Source organism: Ischnura elegans, chromosome 2 (assembly GCF_921293095.1).
Source record: "Ischnura elegans chromosome 2, ioIscEleg1.1, whole genome shotgun sequence".
Lineage (NCBI taxonomy): Eukaryota > Metazoa > Arthropoda > Insecta > Odonata > Coenagrionidae > Ischnura > Ischnura elegans.
The window spans coordinates 107,456,642-107,479,877 of record NC_060247.1 but is presented as its reverse complement, the minus strand read 5'-3'; the positions used below and the strand labels follow the sequence as shown (position 1 = coordinate 107,479,877).

The 23,236-nt window shown below is 40.2% G+C and overlaps 1 protein-coding gene across 2 annotated transcripts in view; it reads right to left on the bottom strand.

Moving 5' to 3' along the window:
• Positions 1 to 23,236, bottom strand: part of LOC124154317 (homeobox protein PKNOX2-like) — a 559,395-nt gene that overhangs the window by 299,131 nt on the left and 237,028 nt on the right. The window lies entirely within an intron of this gene.

Below are 23,236 nucleotides of genomic sequence, written 5' to 3'. Positions count from 1 at the left end.
TTCAAAATCTTATCTTTGAAGCATACAAGCATCAAAAAATAAATAAGATAAAAGCATGCACAAGCATTAATGAGCACCATCTATACAATGTTATCAGAGAGATATAAAGCAATTATGCTTACTTTTCACGATGTTTTTCCTTCCTAAGATTTCGTTTCTAATACGACTCACATGATAACGCTTGAGGTAACCTAACAATTCCATCTGACTTAAGTCAATACGCACTGATTTGAGAAAATAAATAAATTTAAAAGTTTAAATTCATCTCAAATACAAATATTTTACCTCAGAGAATGACAGAGGTGAACATTTTCAATCCAAGGATACGGTAAACGTTGACAAAGGGCCTGATCTATAAAACTTGAACATTTCAAGCTGATAGAACACGTTTTAAAGACGTAAAACGTCACGAAATAAGACCATCGGAGCGGGAGTGATGCGTTCTTTTAAGCTATAAATATAAAATGGTCATCAAAAAGTAATGCGACACTTCATTGTGACTGATTGGGAAAATTAGTTAGATTGGTAAAACAAGCAGTGTGTTTAAATTATTTCTATTTTAGTTGAAATTACTGGCCACTGAAATAATTTTCAAATCATTGAAATGCTGTGCGTTACGTATTAAGATCATAGAAACTTATCTAAACATGCAAATTACCCGAATAAAATGAGGTTCAGCACACAGACTACATATTCCAAAAAAACTTCAGCTCACACACTAACATCATTATCACGAGTCAACAAGACAGAACATTTGTGAACAACTTACGCGTATCAAACTCGATACGCCGCGTAGACAAGTTGACTTAAACCAAAACGAGCCCACCTGAACGCCGTTTAATAAGAGGGACGAGGGAGATATTTTTCGGGCAGAATGGGGAGGGCACTGCAGTCAGCATTTTCGCCCCCAGAGAGAGAGAGAGACGAGATACCCCGACCCTCGTTTATCTATCCTGCCTTCCCATCATGCCCTGCCCACCCGCACTTCATCACCTCACTCCCTCTTCAATTTCAAAACACCATCAGCCTAGCAAGAGGCATTCCGTCCTTACCCCTCCACCCGATGCAACCCCTTCCCATAACTGAAACTCGTCATCCACCCCCACTTCTTCTTCTTCAGCCCCTTCGCCCCCTCTATATTAACCCCTCCCCCGCACACGCTCCTCTCCGCAGTAAGGATAGGCGATTTTGTTGCCTCTTTGCGAGGGCCCAAGAGTAAAAAAATCTAGGTATCGTCAAACTGGGGTGGCTTGTCTACTCAAGGGTGACTTTGTCCCACCAGTCCGAAAAAGATTCAAGTGGTTCCTTCTCTATGACGAGGTTACAAGGTGAGTTACAAAATGTAATAAATAAAATCGTAGATTAATTTATAACAAAATGTCAAAAATGGCATTTATTTCAAAATTTCACGCAAGCAAGCAAATTATTTTATTAGTAACTTGTATTAACCAGCATATATCATTGAGATAAGCATCATTTTTTTTATAGTACTTTGCGCATAGGTTCAATTAAAATTAGACTGTTCACATCGATGCTGATATTTTCCTTTTAATCATATAGTGTAACGGTTTCAAGGGATAGCATGTCTTGGAACTTAAATAAATGCATGCAAATTTACACCTATTCTACTCATAAAGAATGGTGGAGATCTTTCGCGTGGAGAGTACTTGAGCATCATATGATGAGACACGCAATCCTTCCCATGCAACCCTTTCCACGCATCGCCATCACCCCGAAGGCACCCCAACTTTTTCTGCCTGATCACACCCCCTTTTATTAGCCCTCAGCAAAATATCCCTTCCCCTTTTCACCCTCACTTAAGAAAAAGAGCATCCCTTAACACCGTTTTTTGTCCGATACGCTTAATTCCAAAGTATAACTCGCAGGTCAGCCTTTGGATTTTATCCGCATGTGTCCAAATTTTCAAACATAATGTGCACTCATACATAACGCAAAGAGCACCCGCAGAATCAACACAAATAAAATTCATATTCAAGGAAACATTGAAATTCGTGTATTTGTCGTGCGCACGCGACGTGGAACGACGAGTCACTTATTGAAGCGGCACATTTTGGGGTCCTTGCCAGGTTACCGACCAGAGACCAAGGGCACTATTACAAAGTTTTTAAAATAAGTTTTATTTCCCAAAGCACAAATTACACAGCTCAAAAAATAACCAACAAATCCAATATTCTCCAACTCCATCACTTTCTGCAATGTCGACTCCCACAACAATACCCCCATCCAAACAAACCCCGCATCCAGACAACCAGCAATCACCAACAAACCCCTATCCCACTGCAAAGCCTCCTCCATCCCACAACTCAGACGCACCACCCTTTGTGTTCACAACATATTTAACAATCGATGATTTTCAATTTGAAAGTCTAAAGATTTTTTCAAATAAACAGCCAACCAAGTACTTGTTATGCATATAACGCTCTCGTTCACCTTTCGAACAACGCGGATGAAATAACTTCGGTAATTTTGCAACAAAAAACAGTAAAACGCGCACGTTTCAATTTACTGAAATTGGGGTACTGGCGTCACCTTTTTCTTGAAAGAACACCACTCGGTTAACCTATACGTAAAACCATCGACGCAAAGGAAAAAGAGGCCCAACACCAGCGGCGGACGCAGGAATGGGACAAGGGGGGGCTAACATAAGTAGGAGGCTACCTCCGAGCAGTACTGGAGGTCCGAACAAAATTGCCATTCTATTTAGTTAAAATCGGATATCCAAGGGGCTAAGCCCCCCCCCCCCCCCCCCCCCATAGATCCGCCACTGCCCAACACCCAAACCAAATTTACTTATTATCATATGACTTCATTAATTATGTGATTGGATTCTGAAAATGGACACTACCAGGTATTAGGTACTTTGCCAAAATGTCTGCTGAGAAGGTCTATGTGTCATGATATAGTAAGCAAATAGTAGGGAAGGAAAGCAGGGAGTACTTCACTTAAATCATCCTTCAAATACTCTCCACAATCCAATTCAATTGACGAACAATGAGGACGAATTGACGAACGAATGAGGACAATGCCACGCAAAATTGTGAGCCATTTCATAAATACCAGTGTTGTTCACAACATATCCTCCCATCCAATGTAATTACAATATTAATACCCTTTTCTCGAGCCGATCTCTCTATCCTTCCAAGAAATATAAGTTATTCTCGAATACAATAGCAACTAAACGGAGGACGTAATTGCTGCCGTCAGCATGATTTAACTGCAATCAATAGGGTAATAAAGCGAAAAATAAATCCTGAAAAATGAATCTCCCAGCAATTAACAATCGATGAATTTTTCCTCACATATGTGGGAGTATTAAACGCTAGTTCATGCATATATAATAAGATAAAACTCTATAAATTTGAAGGGATAATGCAACCAATCTAAAATTCCGTAAAACACCTAATGTCGTAACCGAGATGGGCGCCATTAAATACATCGTAGCAAATATGTGGGGAAAAATACTTTGAGTAATTTATACAGTTAAAGTTTAATCCGTAAAAAATCGTTTCCCATCACTTCTCATTTAAACTTCGCACGAAGTGCTCATCATTACAATAAATAGTTTTCATCATAATGTTTAATTAAAACTAATGATTCCATTTCTATTCATGGGTCTATTTACAACAGTCATCAGAATGCAAATGTGAAATTCGAAACATAAGCCGATGGAGGGGGGGGGGGGTGTAAATGAATATTGAGGCTTAAATCTGAAATAATGAATTGACGTAATGAGTTGGACACGTATCACTGGCGCTAAAAGGGGCTTCAATTTATTTCATTACATACAAATAAAATTTTATTTTATAGTTCCAAAAATCGAATAATAATTGAACAAATTGTGGGAGAGGCTTTTAATGTTTGAAAACATAAGTATTCAAAGCATTCCACTAGTTCTTCAACAGGAGTCTGAATATTTCAATATAATTGAATAGGCAGGTGTTACTCGATGTAGAAAGTTTAAATAATGCCCTTCAGGTAATACACCTCTCATTCAAGAAAAATCTAGCAAGTCCAATTACACTGGAAAATAAAATCAATAGCAATATCATCCTTTAAATTTCCACGTATTTTTAATCGCCTCAAAAAAGAATGCATCAATAAGCGAACTGTATTAAAAAAGAGGTACGGAGTTATCATGAACATCCGTAAGACACCAGTTGAGGTCAATAATGTTTTTCCCAACATTAATGCAGATTACACGTAAAGGTAGTAAGTACTTAGAAATATTCGGCAGACATAGTTCATAATTTGCAGGATGATAATTCATATAAACGGTATATAGCTGAGCAGACCGCGTTACCTTAGTTCGAGCGTCTCTAATCATGAATGTTCATCACGATGAAAGATTTCCATATTCTTACTACTGTCATCGACCATAAAGGAATCCTTCGATCGACCTTGCACAGCACATTTCACGGATCCTGGGCGGAAATCGAATAAATTCCTCGGAAACGTTCCAAGATGGCACACTTGCGAGCAAATGAGGAGAAAGATGCCGTAGAATCTCGACAACTCGATAGTCCGCTGATCCAAGAAGAAGAAGAAGTGTACCGAATCGGCCGACGATCACGGGAGACAAGTGTAAGGGCAGGATGAAAAGAGAAAAAAAAGACGAGAACCCGAGTGAATGATCGGGAAAGTGCCACCGGCCGCCTCTTGGGCGAGGGAAGGCAGTATAATGAAGCGGGGTAATCACATGGATCTCCGCGATAATTGCGACTCTAAACTTTTGCTCCGCGAAAGGGTTTTTCAAGTGCCGGGGAAAGAGGCGGGATATGAGGGGCGGGGGAAAACTTTTCGGCTTCCTCGATGATGTCGCAAAACTCTCTTTTCCACGCCTTTCATGCCTTCAATCTTCCATCATTCCTCCACTCACACCAACTCTCATCCCCCGGTCTCCACTACTCAATACAAACCTAGTACTCCTAGATGGGGAATTTTTATTATTTGTGAATCTCTCCATCTCCCGGGTTTTCTCCGCGTTGACGACAGTTTCGCCAGGATTCCAACTCAATTTAAGCCTGAAGGGGATTTTTGAAATCAACAATTATTATTATTATCATTCGTGAATCATTCCATCTTCCGGGTTTTAGCCGCGTTGGTTGCCAGAGGTTTACGACAATTATTTCGGGATTCCAACTCTATTTAAGCCAAAAGAGGATTTTCAAATCGGCATTCATTATTATTATTATCATTCGTGGATCATTCCATCGAACTCCATCCACCGAGTTTTAGCCGCGATGGTTGTCAGAGGATTGATGACAGTTTCGCCGGGATTCTGCCTCTATCTAAACCTGATGGGGATTCTTGAAATCGACAATTATTACTATTATCATTCGTGGATCATTCCATCCTCCGGGTTTTAGCCGCGTTGTTTGCCTGAGGTTGACGACAGTTTTTTCCGGGATTCCAACTCTATCGAAGCCAAATGAGATTTTTCAAATCGACAATTATCATTATTACTATCAATCCTGGATCATTCCATCCTCCAGGTTTTTGTCGCGTCGGATGCCAGTGGTTGACGACAGTTTTTCCGTGATTCCAACTCTATTTAAGGCTGAAGGGGATTTTTGAAATTAACAATTATTACTATTATTATTATTATTCGTGCATTATTCGATCCTTCGTGTTTTCGCCGCGTTGGTTGCCAGACGTTAACGACAGTTTTTCCGGGATCCCTACTCTATCGAAGCCAAATGGGGATTTTTGAAATCAACAATTATAATAATAATTATTATTATTGGTGGGTCCCTCCGTCTTCCGATTCTTTTCCCCGCTTTGTTTACCTCAGGTTGACGACAGTTTTTTCGGGATTCCAACTCTATCGGAGCCAAATGAGGATTCTTGAAATCAACAATTATTACAATTATTATTATTTTTCGTGGATCATTCCATCCTCCGAGTTCGATTCCTGGAGGTTCGATTCGATTCGAGGACATTCGAGTTCGAGTCCTGGCTAAGCAAATAATTTCATGCCGAATTTCATCCTTGGTGTGCACTTGTGCGCGTTACTGCGTACAAAGTTGTTATTTATATGAAAAGCTTCGAATAATCTAACAGTTAAGGTACGGTTGCATGGTGCATTTTACGAATCACTCTGGCCTGTCATGGAACGCCCCCCTTAAATTCCCCATAAGGTCTATTAGCCCCCATTCGGTCTGCAAAAAAACCTAAACTCTTCCACCCCTTAGCCACAAGCCTAATATCATTCCCTCTAAGAAACCTTATCAGCATTCCCTCACCGCTTAGTACAACTCCCTCCTCATAGACCCTTCGTCTCTTTTTCCTCTATAATACGTTTCCTCTCCTCGCTCTCCATGCTTAAACCTTTGTCTTTCCTCATCCTCTCTGGCCACTTCACTTCCTCCATTCATCTTCATCACCTCATCTCAAACGCCTCCAGTTTTTTTTCTCGCCCCCTATTCCTCAGGATCCACGTATCCGCACCGTGAAGTCCGACAATCCATATTACACCCTTCACAAGCTTTTCTGGTCTAAAATTGATCAATGGATCCCTGTTGACTATCAAATGTTAAATTATTATTCCATGATGTCCGATCGCAGATGGAAGAGATATGACATTAATTCGCCATGGGGTACATTAAGGGCGGAGAGATCTATCCCCGTTCGGCGGTGGTATGATTTCCCATCTTCATTCATAGCCAAGTAATCAGCGGGTTAACCAACTATTGCCCTTCCTGTAAGTAATTGCCAAGTCAAACGAAATAAAGTTTTCGGAGATTGCTTCAACTTCAACACGCATCCGGATTGTTCTGTTGCCATAAATTTTCACAAAGCCAATTTGTACCTCAGCTGAATTATGAGACCACAAATGAGAATCCTGAAGAATGAATTCGTCAATGCCACCCCATGGAAGCCCAATTTTCAGTACGATTTAAATGACCTTTGAAGAGCATTTATTCGCGGTCACATTCGCCCGCCAGCAATACGGATAAGAGAGAAGGATGCGTACACGCAACGGCATTTCGGAGAAACGCCGAGACGCGCGCGAGGGAGAGAAGTTGAAGAGGGAGTTTTGGAAGGTTTTAAAAGGCTCGTGAGGAATAGTTACGATGGAGTGGCGCTGGGTGTCATGGGGCGGAGCGAGGAATTGGGTTGAGGCTGCGTCGCTCGTGAAGAAGATGGGAGAATGACGGGGGGGGGGGGGTTTGTGGGGGTCGCATGGTACACAGTGAGGACTCACACGCAGAGGAGTGTGAGGGACAAGGCTTGGCCATAGGGAGAAGTGGAAAGGGGGGCTTTTTTCGTCAGGGTGGGAGAGAAGATGGCTGGATGTGTGGCAGCTTAACTGTCTCTCCACCCCCCAATAAAGGGAACTAACCAACTTCCCAGACACTATAAAAAGTTTGCGGAATGATTCCGTGCCGGGGGGAAGAGAGTTTTCGGGGGGAGGTTTGTGCGGGGGTGCGGGGGAAGAGGGGGGCAGGGATGGTTGGACTAGCGCTTAAGGGAGGGGGGCGACGGGGTAGGTGGGGGTGCTCCTGAGGCAAGGAAGAGGAGAATGGGGGAGGAAGGAGTGGTGTGGGAAGAATGGAGGAGAGATGAATGTGGAGAAAGTGTGAAGGATGGACGAGGCACGCTGACGATGGGATGAGGAATGAAATGGGAAGGCTTGAGGGGAAAATGGAGAAGGAGAAGAGTCGCAAGGTCTGGCTGGGATTGTAGGAGGTCTGGCTCGTTCATTGCCGACTTTTTCAGTTATCCTTCAGGGCGTAAAATTATTCCTCGGGCTCTGGCGTGTAATGGACGCTAAGATAAACTGAGCGATGGCCGGAATTAGTGGTCAACTTTCGATAATTATCGTATCCACTTATCGTATTTTAATAAACTACGCATGCGGTTCTCAACCTTTTTTTTCTCCCGTGCCCCTCTTTATGTATATAACTAATATTGTACCCCCAAAAATGTAACGTGCACATTTTACTACATAATTTCACTACGGGTAGTTAACACTTCTATTTTTAAATAACTGTACAAACAAAAAGCTTTGTTTCAAATACTATATACAATCAATATTATCAATTATCAACTACAATATGAAATATGCAAACACATTTCCTGTTTAAGAGCTGCATAGTTCCTGGCGTACACCATTACCGATTATTTTCGGCGTACCCCCGACTAGTTCGTCGTGCCACTGGTTGGGAACCGCTGTACTATTCGCAGGACGGGTGACGTATTTGTTGAGCATGAGGGAGTTCGTAAATGTATCTGGTGAGTATGCTGGCGTTGGAAGGTCTGGCTGGGAATTTAGGGTAGGCTAGTATCGTGGCAGACTTTTTCCGCTGTATTTTAAAGTATTCCTTAAATTAAGCAAACGTTTAAAAATAATCCTTAGACTCCGGTACTCTTTAATCGTCAATGGAGCTCGGATCCCCGATCTCTGGTCACACACCGTACTACTTTCACGTATTAGCGGATACAGAAAAACTCAAGGGGGCGCAGAAGATACCTTGAGTTACCTTTACTTTTATTGCAATAAAAAAATAATCAAGTCACATGCAAAGTCAAAGAAGGTTTTAATAAAAATTATCACGTAACAATGCCATTTTATGATATAAAAAAGTTAAAATAGTGGTTCTGCAATGTTTGGCAATACGGGCGGCCCCACAAGGGGGTGTGCCCCCTGCGCCCCCATCTGTATCCGCCACTGTTCCCACGACATGATAATACTACCCGTCATTGTGAGCAAGCGTCACTCCTGAATTCTTAACTATTACCTCAATAAAGGGATTTTTTTGTGGGCCGACACCTAGTCGCAGATTCGTAAGGTCTCTCAATTACTACCGGACACTCCGATATCGACGAATCTGTTAATAGTACACTGTTTCGTTTTGTGAGCAACAGTTTTCGAGGTCTCGCGTCGGAGAAAATACAAAGCGCATAATACTAATAACGATCGCTGAACTTAGCGCACGGGATCGGCTGAAGCCAGCCCGGGACCCGTGAACACGGCCGATTACCACGTATTTTAAATGGAAAAACGGACAATATTCGAGTCCGAGGATAGTACTTTTTGAAAAGCACCTTGGATTAGGGAGCAGAGTTTAATATTCTGGCTGGCATTTTAGGTCTAACTCTTTCAATGGCGCCAACTTTATCCTATTTCTCTCCGAGACAAAAATCGGGCTTCGATGCTTTTAATGAATACTAGCAAAAAGATGAAGCGAAGGCTGTCATTAGAGATCGATTTTCGACTATATCCATTGGCCGTACCACATCGATTGGCAAATAATGTTTAAAGCCGTGGGTAACAAGAGAAAGTAAACAGCCATGATATTGGCAGTTTATGGGGAGAGGGGGATATTACATAAGGTACTAGCCACGTTCCACACGTGCAATTGGAAGAGCGAATCTGAGTTGAAAGTCTTTGGGTCATCTACGGGGTAAAATATTCGTCAATGTATTAGCATCGACAGGTTCGACCCTGCGAAGAGCCCGAGTAGCCACCAACACAATAAGTATTAAACAAGGAAATTATCAGACCTTAACTCATGGCCTCCCGTTAGGAATTCCTGGATCGTATCTTGCTTACTTCATATGGTTCATAGATGGGGATTTCATCCTTAAGTGATTCCTATTGAGGCAAGAACACTCATATCAAGTTTTCTTAACTAATCACACGAAATTTAAAGTAATCGAACTCTGTGTGCATGATGACTTCCCTGGAAGAAGATTGGAGCCATTTTATCAACAGCATTAAAGACACTATCATCACTATCTTTGGATTAAGATGCGAAACTCTATGAAATATGCATTGCTCTTTTTACGTATTTCCTCTCATTCGTTGCTGCTAATACGTTTGAAATGAACAGTCGTTTTTCAGTTTTCAAATAGTAAAGATAACGGCTTAGAAAATACTAAGTACACTTAATACATACCGGCTTTCCACTTTCACGCCAGCAATAATTCCGTGCATAAACAGGTAACTTACCTAAAAGTAAAGAGATACAAAAATAAATAAACCAAACATATTATAATTACAAATATCCTATGATTATGCATGGAAATACGTAAAATATGCATTCGAGCTAGTTTCAATATAATTCCGAGGAAATTTAAGGTGAATACTATTGACTTTACCTTTATTTGAAACGTAATAACTTTTTATACGAACAAGCGATATAACACTCAAGGTATGACAAAAACTCATCAGCAAAAATCGCACATGAGTAAAAAAGTCAAATAATTGTAGAATACGCTATAAAGTGAAGCGTTTCTAGAGCTGCAGAACAAATCTATTCATAGAAATATACATCTAACACTCAACTGATATCATCGAGAGTACTAAACGCAGCCCTTCACATACCCTGAATCGCCTAAAAGTTTTTAACACCCTTCTTAGTGTCACCATTGAACTTTTTAAAAAAGCCACCAATCGTGCGAACGTTTCGTGAAAGCTTTGTTTCACGGCGTAATTGTCATCAGAAATCTTAAAGGTCAATTCGAACCCAGAAAATATTCCGGGTGCTCCCTAAATTAAGAATCGTCTAACGTTACTGTCGAAATCACGATCTGTGGATAAACGTTTCGCAAATGCTCTCACGCAAAAGGTTAAGTGTCGAGGGCACGCTACTGTGAAGGAACCTAATCATTAATTTAATTGCGAGGCCATAAGTTTTCACTTCAAAGGAACGAAAATCCGAAGCCGAGTCGAAAACAAATCATCCAAAAAATTAAGGAACCATTATGCCATTAAAAAGACTTCGATCACATAAATTTGATCAGCTCCGTTGTTAAAATTTATCACTTACATTTTTTTATCTCTCTAGAGTGATCGTAAATTGTGACAAAATAAATTATATTCCTGAAAAAGTAAAAAAAGATTAGGAAAGGGTGGTGACTATTGTATTACAATGACGAATTTGTTCATGGAAAGAAAGAAAATGATTGAAACCAGAGAAACTAGCGTGTTACCTTCTCAGTTCTGATAGTCTTCGACAGCAGTAAAAATAAAGAAAGGAACCCCATTATGGACAACCAATTCACGATCATTTGCATTTACATGGTAATACAGCGAGAAAAAAGATAAAAAATAATAATCAAATCTGAATTTTTAAAAAGGAAATATAATAATATGCGCTTTCATTAAATGAACACAATAGAAACAAAACAAACCAGCACAAACAAACTTCTAAATATTTTAAGGTTTACTACACGCATTAATAGGACGATTTAGTCCTTGCAATCATTTATTTCTATCATTAACGCATGGTTCTCACACATTATTGCGAGAAAATCATACAATAACCGAAATATAAAACTAAAAGTGGCTTTTCAAAATTCAAAGTCATTTTTAACACGTCTTCCACGTCATAATACCTAATTAAAACATTGTATTATTGTAGTACCCATTTGCAAGGAAAAATAAGATTGATTACAACTGTTATTCGGACAAATTTCTCAATTGGAATTAAACTGACTAAGCTTGCGTTGAATGTAAAATTATTTCAATGGTAAATGCTCGTAAACTCAGTAACACAAATTTAGTGAGTAAACAAAACGTAATTTTTTTAAATTGTACGAAATTCCAAAATCCGAACACCGGTAACGCGAGATGCGAGAGGGATGAAAACGCTAATGAACTGCATGGATGGAGAGATAATTTTACGCGGAGGAATATATTTGTAGAATTATAAAATGTAGGTAATTAAAGAGTCCTGCTTCTGAATACGCCTATACTAAATTAATTTTAGTTTAGAAAATATTAATAAATTAAATTAAATACCAAGCTAAAAGAAATCATTTCAGTACCATGTTTTTGTTTTTACACTTCTCGCAGAGATTCAAAGGGCATCTTATGTGAGCATAGAATACGAATTTTAGCGTTACATAGAGACATGTTTCGACCTAAACGCCAAATTTCTGTTTTAACTCGACATCAATATTCAACACCCTGCAATACCCTTTCAAGTAGTTCGCATTGCATTCTTGAGCTACAAATTCGAATGCGAAAAGAATTATCAGTTATTTTTTAAAATTTATTTGATGGTTTTAGGTGTCACTTTTTGGAACTACGAACTCGTCTTGAATAACTTTCAGTCTTGTATTTTCCGCATAACATTTAACTCTCTAAAAACCTGTTCACAATGTCAGGTTGTTTTCATTAGTTACATAATTGAGTAAAATTCCCTTTGTTTATTTTTCCGCAGTAGGTCCTTGAAGATGACGCCCTGTCATCGCAACCATGGTAGCAGAGAAACAAATTTAAATAGGAAACTACAAAGGTTAAAGTTATTCAAAAATACGTCTTCAATGAATCTGACGCTCCGATAAAAAAATAACAGCAGGATCCCTCAGATGAAGAGAAAATTAGGAGAAACGAGGGCCGAAAGTCGACCAAATGCTCAAGTGAGAATACGGAAAGAATTTCCAAAATGAGTAAAGGATGAGATAGACGACGATAGAGAGGGATAATACGAAAGCGATAACAGGAAAAGAAGGTTCTCAAAGAAGCGAAATAGAGGCGAGAAGGGTTGGCATGTGCGCAAGAGTGAAGCACGGAGAAGCAAGAAGATGAAACCTTAACGCAGGGCCGCCCACGAGGCTGAGAGGCGAATAAATTAGCATAAAACCATTAAAAGAGATTTCTCCGACACTAATGAGGCTAAAACTTCGCCACTTTCGCGACCGAATAAAAGAACACGTAAGAGAGGGGGTTGGAGGAAGGAGGGAGGGGACACAAGGCCGAGTGGAGGGGAAGAACACGTCAGGGAGGAAAGCGAAGGGGGGGTGGTTTCATTTTCTCGGTAGTTTGCGAAGGCAAGGAAAATGTTTGCGTGGGAGTAAAGCGGTTGGTATTAATGGATGAAGGCAAGGGAGACAAAAGTGGATGTATGGGGTAGAGAGAAAGAGGGACACGTGCAAAGGTGAACGGGGACGAGGACCCCGACACTTCACGAAGGGGCCAAGGGACGATTACACTAAGAAATGCGATTGTTTTCATGTTTTCTATATTGTATATTTATTAAAACAGGGGTCTTTTGCCTCTTTTTTAAGCAAGTGCCAAAAGTCGATTTCACATAGTCCGCAGGGCCGCAATGCTCCACGTCAATTTACCACCACATCAATTAGATAAAAAAAACATATAATTTCAAAGTGCAATAATCTTTATTGGTTAAAAAGTGCAATCAATAAATGCGATTTTTAACACGATTTATTTTTGACGAGTTTGTCGATGTAATATCAATATTTTCTTTAACCTCAAGGGGTCGCAAGAAATTAGCCGGCGGGCCACGGGCTTTAGACCCTTGTGTTAAAATATACTCAAGCGTTAATTTAATAAAAATATTACATCGATTACGGTAGGATTAAATGGACCATTTTCCGAATCACCCCACTTACACCTTCCCCAAAAACTGAACTTCCCTCCCCAATTTCCAGAAAGGCGGATTTTTTTCATTCTATCTATAATTAGCATTCTCGTCCTAGCCATCCCTCGCTAGCCTAAAATTCTTCTTTCTCGCATGGTTATCGTTAAAACCTACTCCCTGCTCAGAACTCGATCGATTCAAACACACTGTTCAATCCGTATCTACGGTAGATATTTCCTCTCCCACCCAAACATGTTTTCGGAGTTTCTGATCCACTCCGTCCACCTCACCTTCTCCATGCTCCTCCATTCTCATATAATTCCTCAAACACCTCCAGTCTTCTCTCGTCCTCTTTTGCAGTGTAAGGCGCAACACTTCCGATAACCATTCGCCAACCAACTCTTAACACTCTTGAATTACGTTATTCTCAATTTATTTGAAAACAACAGTAGAAATCGGCCAATTCCTAATTGTCACTCATGGGAATTCTTGCCTACGCATAGGGGAAATAAAATGCGAATAAAATGTATGCGCCGATTACGCACCAATCTGACATGTGCTGAGTCATTTGAATATAATGAGTATTTTAAAAATACACGGCTAAGGCCACATGCTCCAACTACTATCTGATTTATAAGTAACTTGATGCTTAAATTGAACACATTAGACAAGAACACATTAGTGGTAAGAATAATGCTCTGCGCTTCACAAGAATAGCAAAAAGTGGCCAGGAGTCACAGTGTTGTGGGGTGTAGTATCCCAGGTGCTCTAGGCCGTGTCTTTCCTTCCCCCCTTCGGAATATTACGATTTTAGTAGTAGTGAAAATGCATTACATGCTCTTCGGTATTGTGAGCATACAGGCACCTACCTCAAACTTTGGACTAATAATTTTCTAATTACCTACTAACTTTACACAAGAAATTTCGCTATATTTCTACTCTTGATTGGTTCCAATTAGCCTTCGAGAAACTGGGACGCCCCTGCAGCCACCCCACAATAGCTGTGTCTGCATGGATCTAATTTCTAAAAATATAAAATACATTTACTAATATTAGGGCCAGAACTAGGAGTTTTGTCTGGGGGGGGTTGGCCGCCCCACCTCCCCTCATGCCCCCCCACACTCCCTCTCTGCCTCTCCCCGATCATTAAAATATAATACCGTAAGGTACATTTTTCAGATGCGGTCGTTAAAATTACACTTCGTCTGCTTCCTTATAAGGAGTTTCATAAATTTTTCGTTTTAAATTTACAATCCTATTAATTATTTTGAATAATTTAATTAGAAAAATTCAATAACTCTTTAAAATAAACTTTTCAAATCTTGCCGCCCCATGAACTCTGCCTCAGTGCGGTAGCCAGGAATTTCGTTCGGGGGAGGGTTCAAAACCAGGAGGAATTTTTTTTTAAACAGGGTACTGAGTAGAGGGTTTGAAACTAATTTTAACACTTTTAATAATCGAAAAAACTTCATTTGTCAAATAAATATTTTGTAAAGTCATGATTTTTCAATACTTAGTATTCATTTATGAAAGAAATTAATTGTGTTTTCATATTTCGGGGGAAGGGGGCGTCCAGACCTCAACTCATAACAGAATCGACCTACCGAATAACAGAATAGCAGAAAGAGAGAGCAAAGGAGGGCGAGAAGGTTAGTGGAAAGCAAGACTTTTGAGATCGAGTGAGTAGGTAGGTGACTGAGTACGAAGAGGCTGAGGTACAGAGGGGGTGGATATGGTTTTCATATATTTGGTGAGGGACGTAGCCTACGGGCAAAGGTCAACAGGTACGATCCCTCCCGTCCCAAATGAACCCTCTTTGGAATGCACCAATATTCCCAATTACCTCTAGTTCTTCCCGAAAAATTGCTCTACTACGTCCTTGGCCGAGGATACACCGGGATATCCTAACACAGGAATTTCCGATGAAACCGGGTAAACCAAACATATTTATCGCACAGATTACAATTTTTAACGTTGTGACAAATACTTGATTCGGCGAATAACTCGGTCATTCTCGGGTTTCCATCCGGGTGAGCTCCATCTCCATCGCTGCCGACGTTTCGATAGAATCCTTTTCTATCGTCATCAGGGCCGATCTGATGGCCCTGATGACGATAGAAAAGGATTCTATCGAAACGTCGGCAGCGATGGAGATGGAGCTCACCCGGATGGAAACCCGAGAAGAATTCACCGCCATAATACGCCGGGAAAAATAGAAATCTTACATTATACAACTCGGTCATTCTTTTTTTCCTATTCTCTTCTTTGTTACTTTCTTTACATTCTTACTTTAATTTTTCGTTCCTCTATCATCAACTTCGAACTCGGAATTTTAGAATCACCTTCCTTGTACGATGATTTAACATCTCTATTTGGAATCATGTTCCCGCCTAAATTGGTGACCATTTTTTTACTAAATATTTTGACCTCGACAATAATACCTACTGCATTGAAGTACTAAAATCTGGGATCCACTAATCACATTAGTAAAGCAAGTAACTGCTCGTGAGTTCGAATTAAAAATGTAATATGTTTAATGATTACACGGGAAAATTATATGCATATTAAATTACCACCCATTACGTTACGATATCGATAAAATTCTTTGCAAACACATGTTTTAATAAAAAAAAAAAACAATTGAGAACCAAATTTTCCTTGAGGCACGAGGTCTAGGGGGAAAGGTCAACAGGTACGCATCCCCCCCTCCCCCCGTACCAAATGAACCCTCTTTGGAATGCACCAATATTCCCAATGAACTCTCGCCCTTCCCGAAAAATTGTTCGACTACGGCCTTGGCTGAGAACACTCCGGAATTTAACTGTACTAACGAAACACACTTATCACAAAAAATACAATGTTTGAATACTGTGACAAAATATTTTATTCGGCGAATAGCTTGTTCATTATTTTCCCTTGCCTTCCTCAGTCAATTTTGAACTAGGAATTTTAGATTCACCTTACCAGTACACTGATGAAACAAATCGCTTTGGAATTTTCTCCCACCTTCAAATGACTTTTGAGTAAATATTTTGACCTCGATAATAATGCATAAAAGTACTGTACTTTATCATATCATTTCACTGAGATCAGTACACAGCAAGCTGCCGCTGTTATAAATTTATGCGTAATGCAGTAAAACAATTTGCAGTCACATAGATCCCACTTAATGTGTTATTTTTGGCTGTAACACGCCAGGTTTCTTGCCATTCCTTCATAAATTATTTCAATCATTAATCAAGAGAAATTGTGAAAGGTCACGCTCAAAGGTACAAAGATGTAATCAATAAGAAAGAATTTCCCTAAGCAATTATCATTTTCGTTGACCGGAATCCGAACCCGGATCTCCCAATCACCGGCCAGGTATGCTGGTAGTTACATCATCGATTCCCGGAGTCAGGCTGAAATTTGGAGTAACTAGTTAGGAATTCTAGTCAATTAAAAAGGATTTTTGCGGCGAATTACTTCCTTTAGGTCGCGTTTATTTATTTCAATCACACAAATTTCCTTGGCACCGCCATCCATAAAGAATCAGGAAACCGAACTATCTGCACGCATATTTTAATTTTTCCACACACGGTTTTAACGTTACTTATTCGTACAAATCTTGTGCATTTGCAAGCACACTCACACTCAGCGATTCAACCTTTTGGGCGAGAAACTAAAAGAGAGATGCTATTTCGCTTGCGTCCGGCCTCATGTTGAAATATAAAGCGAGCAGATAGGATCCAGCCCAAACAAACTTAATCCTTAAACTCAATATAATACAGAGAAAAGCCACGCGATTCGTCAAAAACAGCTACGGGCGTACAGACAGCGTAACGCACATTTTCAACGAATTAGGCTAGGAGCCGCTAAAGACTCGGAGACTGCACGCTAGGCTTAGATTGCTTGAGCAATTGAGAATGGGTATCTTGTAGAGCGACACGGAGAACATCATATCAGAACCTAATTACGTATCCAGATCCGGCGGAAACGATAAATTAAGAGATATATTTTGCCGAACTCATAATAGGAATGGGAATTCGTTTTTCTCCCGCACAAAGACTAATAAATGTTAGATGAATTTGTAAGAGCAATTCCTTTCTAATTAACAACGGCTGGTGCCCTAACAACCCCCACCAAACGCCTACTGATGCGGCTTGCGGGGTATCATGTAGATTTAAATATAGTTGAACCTTAAGATTGGCCTAGAATAGGTTAGGGTAGAGCCCCAGACATATGAAGACCAAACATTCTGAGCAAAGGTGTAATATTTCTTTCCTTTGCCAACCTCGTACTTCCGAGGATTGTATATGGGAAGGTCCGAGGACCTCACACGGGAATTTAGCCGGAACCGTTCGGTCAGAAGCCAATCGCACAACGCACTAGACTACCACATTCAGAGCGAATTTCTTGCGGCGCGACATGAATGCAGGTGGGGAAGGATAAACCCAACAAGACGGGTGCGGTGAAGCAAAAATCATATTTAATGAACTCGTGGAGGCAAATAAGCTTCCAGCCATTCCCAAGCCATTCGCGCGTGCGGGAGTAATTCACCAACGACTGGGGAGCCAGTAAACTCTTTCGAGACCAAAGCAAACAGCCCTTTAAGGCCCGCGTCTTAATCTTTATGACATCGCCGGGCGGGGTGTGGGCGGAGAAGGAAGGAACCCCGGATAAGAATCGGGAGAGAGAATGAAGAAGATGGAGAGGGAGACGGGCTAAGGGAGGAATAACCAATCGTATGAAATCGCTTCAGTCTTCACTTGGTGGGAATGCGATATAGCCATGATAAAATATAAACTGCAAATGGTAATTTCCACACCTCAATATGAAACTATACTACCGACCATGCTTTCAACATTCCATGTCATTGTCTAGATAACTTTATGACTATCATTGAAGATGACGGACAAAGAATGTCGAAACCATTGTCGGTAGCAGAGTTTCATATAAAATTACAGTAAGTACCGTTTGTAGATTATATATTTATTCATGAAATAACCAAACCACGACATAAATACGACGACACGCATAACCATCTTAAGCCCTCCTATGAATGGGCGCAGGCATCTCCAGATTTGAAGTTATTTCAGAACTTAAGACGTCTGCTGTTACGCCAGCGAAACTGTCGTCACGAAGATGAATCGACGCGGAGGATAAACCGGAAGCCAAACTCCACCTACTGCACCACTCCGCGAAAGCCTTCATCAACCCTTTCAGTGAATAATCACTCATACTCAACCATAACCTTTACGACAATCGAAGAATGCGAACATTCAACTGAAACTTCCAACAAACGCTGTCACACCAACAGATTTTTGAACCACAACAAAATTGGCATGTTTCGAAATTTTCGCGGACAAGACATACACTTCTTTTTGCAGCGCAAACTCCTTACGAACTACAGTTTCCAGCCAAGGAACAGACAGACAATGGGCGCTAAAGAAGGACAGAGGACGCGAGGTGACGATAGAACGAGACGGGCAGGAGTTGCGTGGACGGGACAGGAGGAAGAAGGGACGGCGGAACGAAAGATAAGAGAGGAAGGCGTAATAATTCCACGGCAATATAAATGGGGATTTTCCACTAAACCACCATTTCGTCGCGTAAAAGCCACGATAACAGCTCACACAAATACCCACACACGGAGTGCAATAGGCGACCCCATTTATAACACGCTCTCTGTGGTTTCAGAACTCGCTCCTGCATCAAAAACTGTGTCCGTATGTGTGAACATATAAATATATAAAAACACAAAACTCTGGGGTCGTGGTGTTCGTGAAGCGGGAGTGGGAGGTTGGAAGAGAACATTTATGAGCGAGAGTCAAGTCTCACCGGTATGAGGGTGGGGAGGAGCAAAATATAACAACCAAAACAGGAGGGAATTCGTGGCATATTACCCCTATCCATCCCACGCCAAGCCTCTCTCTCCAAAGTTCCACGATATTAATGCATAAAATAATTAACCAAATAAAGAAAGGATGGAGTGAGGTTTTTTTAAAAAAATACACACGTCCGCAGCGGCATTCCGTAATTTAATTAATTTATCCCTCTAACCCCCACTCCCTTGCGGAGGCCAGTTTTAAAAAATTTATGCGCAATGAATCGAAGAGGTTATAACTTTTTCCGCGCTAAAAAGTGAAATATGCTTTTCACCAAAAATGAAACTTTTAAAAAATAAATTAAAAAATAGGCATTATGCTCATAATCCGGCAACAAGCCTTTTAGAGAGGGCATTTAGGTCGAGATATTACGACAAAGCGGTTTAGACAACACAAAATATCGGCAACAGCTAATTGCATATACAGTTTTCAACGTAATTTTTCCATTATGACCTCGCCTTTCCTCCGAAATCAAGCACTCCCACACCTCTTCCCCTTCTACAGTGACTACCACTCTTAAGAACAGAAAAGGGCTGTTTACAGAGTCTCAGACGACGGAGAGCGGAGAAGAAGTTTACGTTGGCGTTTGAGTGGGGCCAATAAACGGTGGCAATGAAATATTTCAGCGAATATCGTGAAACAATCCACGGGTGCAATAAAAAGTAATCCTAAAGATAAAGCCCTCAGGCGCTCGAATTACCATTTGGAGGGGAAAGAAGATGACTTGAGTGAAGTCAGAATGGCTGCGCGGAACATATAGAATGAGATAATCAAGTTATTGCTCAAAGCCGGATTTGGCAGACGCGGGGGTAAAAAACCTCGTCTTTTGTTCTAAGGTTGGGGGTTCGAGTCCCGAACGAGAGGTTTTCACAGCTGCTCAATGCATGGGTGCTAATGTTTGTCCTAAACTTTTAATCATCCAAAAATTTTTTGGTGGTTATGATACACGGCTCTCACTCGGGAGACCCGGGTTCGATTCTCGGTATCGGAAAACTTTCTCTCGGTCTCGGTGGCGGCAGGGTAACGTCCTCACCTGCCAGACCGATGGTGATGGGTTCGAGTCCCGCCTAGGTAAGTTGCCTCAATCCAGGGCATGGACGTTAACGTACGCTATACTACTAAATGGTATGAAAACCCCGATGTAAAGGTCATATTGAGCTGTTTTTGGTGGTTAGGTTGCGAAAAATTATCAATCTGTCACAACAGTTTAACAACCAAAACAAATATACGAGTAATTGGTACGTTTGAGACGTAGTCTTTCAACACACTATTACCCTAGGGCGTTATCAGCGAAAGACATTTCCATAAATCTGAGAGATAGCATGCTCGAGACCCCCGCGGATATTATTAATCTAGAAAAAAATCTCTAATAATGACAGTTATAACATTCATCTCATCTTAATCGATCAAGCGGATTTAAGACAATTGTATAGTCCTTACTTACAGCTTAATGGAAATGCAGGTACGAAAAAGCCCTGGACGGGGAAAAATCCATCCAAGCGGGATTCGAATCCGTGATCACATTATTCCATAGCCGGCCAAGGTGTGGGTGATTCCCTTTCGTATATTTTTATTGGTGAGAGACTGAGCGAAAGCGTGCTATTTTATTTTTGGAGAATTAGCGTTCTTTTCTGTTTTAATTATGTTTTTTTTTTGCTCACGGAATAACTTCTTTGCTTTCCTTTACAGCCAATCCCTTCGTATAACCATCCCTTGAACTTGCCAACTAAAGAGTACAGCCTCGAGGAAATATTTTTTTTTACCATGCAGCGCGTTTCAAACCCCAGAAAACCACATGGTCAATACACATACTTGCTTGTGAGCAAAACTAAACAACACGCACGAATGACGGGTACGAAAAAAATCACCTGAGGTAACAATCCAATAACCGCCTAGGGACCCATTCAAACCATTCAATTCAAAGATAAATCAGAGATAATAAGTATAGGGAGTACAATTAAAATGTACGGCACAAATTGCAGGTCATATCCCGGACACGTAAACGAAAACATATTGTATAATGAACATGGGTTGGAAAACGTTTGTTTCCATGCTACACCGGCTTCGTTGTCCGACGTCTTCTAAGTAATAGATTCGCTGACAAATGAATAGGTAGAGTTGGGCCAAATTAACTCGCGCCCACGATCTATTGACCTAAACCAAGTGAACTTTAAATTGTGGAGGAATTTGTAAGCTCTTGCGTTTCCAACCCCAGGGTAAGATTTTTCAGTCTTTGTGCCCGTGATATGGAAAGCCGCGAAATTATACGCAATACTCTAGCAATACATCAGCACATTCACCGAGATTCGCCACGGTAAGTGTTAACGAAAATCACATCCATTATCAAATCAATCATAATAAATGCAGCAGCTGATAAAGCGCCTGTGAATAACAAGGGCATATAAGAATTAGTCGTCATTTTTTACCACGCTTTATTATAATCGCTTCTTGTTTATCCCTCTGGGCAAAATCTTGCAACACAAATTTCGACCACTTTCTGATTAGCTTTAGTACTGAAATTTTCAGGATAGCTCAGACCCGGATGAAAATAAAATATCCTTACACTTATACCACGATCGGAACAGTATCTCGAGTAAAATTCAGAAATAAAAATTAAGCATGGAGTTCCAAAAATAGCCACTAAAATCCAATGGAGACGCTGCTATAAGTCTAACAAAGTATTTCTTTGTAAAGCGTAAGGTACCTGTATATTTTTCTGTAGTTTACATTCAACAGAAGCCAGCAATTTTACCATTCCTTATATGACTCGCACTGAAAATTGTACAATTGCTACGTGGAATTATCGACTTCACACGTAACTTCTGCCGTACATATGTTCCAATCAACAATTGAATAAACAAACGTTCGCCACAAAACTATAACAAATCGGAGGAAAAAGTTAACAAATTTAATTTAGAGATGAAAATATTTTAACGAAAATAGAAAACAAGCAACTGCATAAAAATATATTGTTTTAAAATATCAACATTAGACACGGTTGGAAGGCAGGATGAACAGTTTAATTAGAAAGCATTACGAAACTCTTGGCAGCTCTTGATGAAACTGTTGCATAAGTTCTTGAGATCTCTTGTCGATTTAAAATACTTAAGTGGACTTAAATGAGTCCAGAAACAAATAGGTAAATTAATTGACGTGCAAAAAATGCAGTGAATAAAAAGAAATTAAAGAGAAAGTGAGGAACAGGATAATTTTTCGTTTTTGATATCTGAAATGTTCTTCTAAAGCTTATTTTGATTTCTCATCAATCATATTTGAAAATTTCAATAATATAAGGGACCGTAGGCAGTTAATCTTTTCTTTTTAACAAAATGTGGTTTTTATAATAATGTTATTTTCATACTTTAATATTATTATGTTGGAAGGTACATTTTGAATTTAAAAGTAAAACCGCATCTCATACGTAACTTATGCACAGAATTTGTAAGTTTATAAGGTAGATATGATAAGTTATTTTAATGAAACGGTTTGGCATTCCTTCGTTACCTTTTTCACAGCTAGAAAAATCCCGTCTGTCAATTATGATTTCTTAAAAGGGAAAAAAATCGTTAATGACCAGCAATTGAAGTGAATTTCAAGGAAGGAAAATAATTAACATCTCAATCAAATAGGTCTCGCGGATACTGCCGATTCATGAAACGCCAAAAACCAACTTGCTCCACGACAGAGGGAAGTGATGACCGAAGAAATTACCTGAGAAGGAATGAGCGACCTGAAGAAGGCTGAAGTCAACAACGGGAATGCTTTGGAATTTGCGGAAGGCCCAGAACCGGATTATCGATTAAGAGGTTGTGGGTGTGGAGATAAATACGACAAGGGGGGACAATGGAGAATGTGGAAAGGACGAATTGGTGGTGTACCGACCTTAAAGGAAAAATATCTGACCAAGGATAGGAAGGGTAAAAGAAACGACAAGAGCGATTGGTAGCATCATTTCGGCTTGTTCGATGAGCAATTATGATAATCGGGATTCAATGGTTGTGAAAAAAACGATAT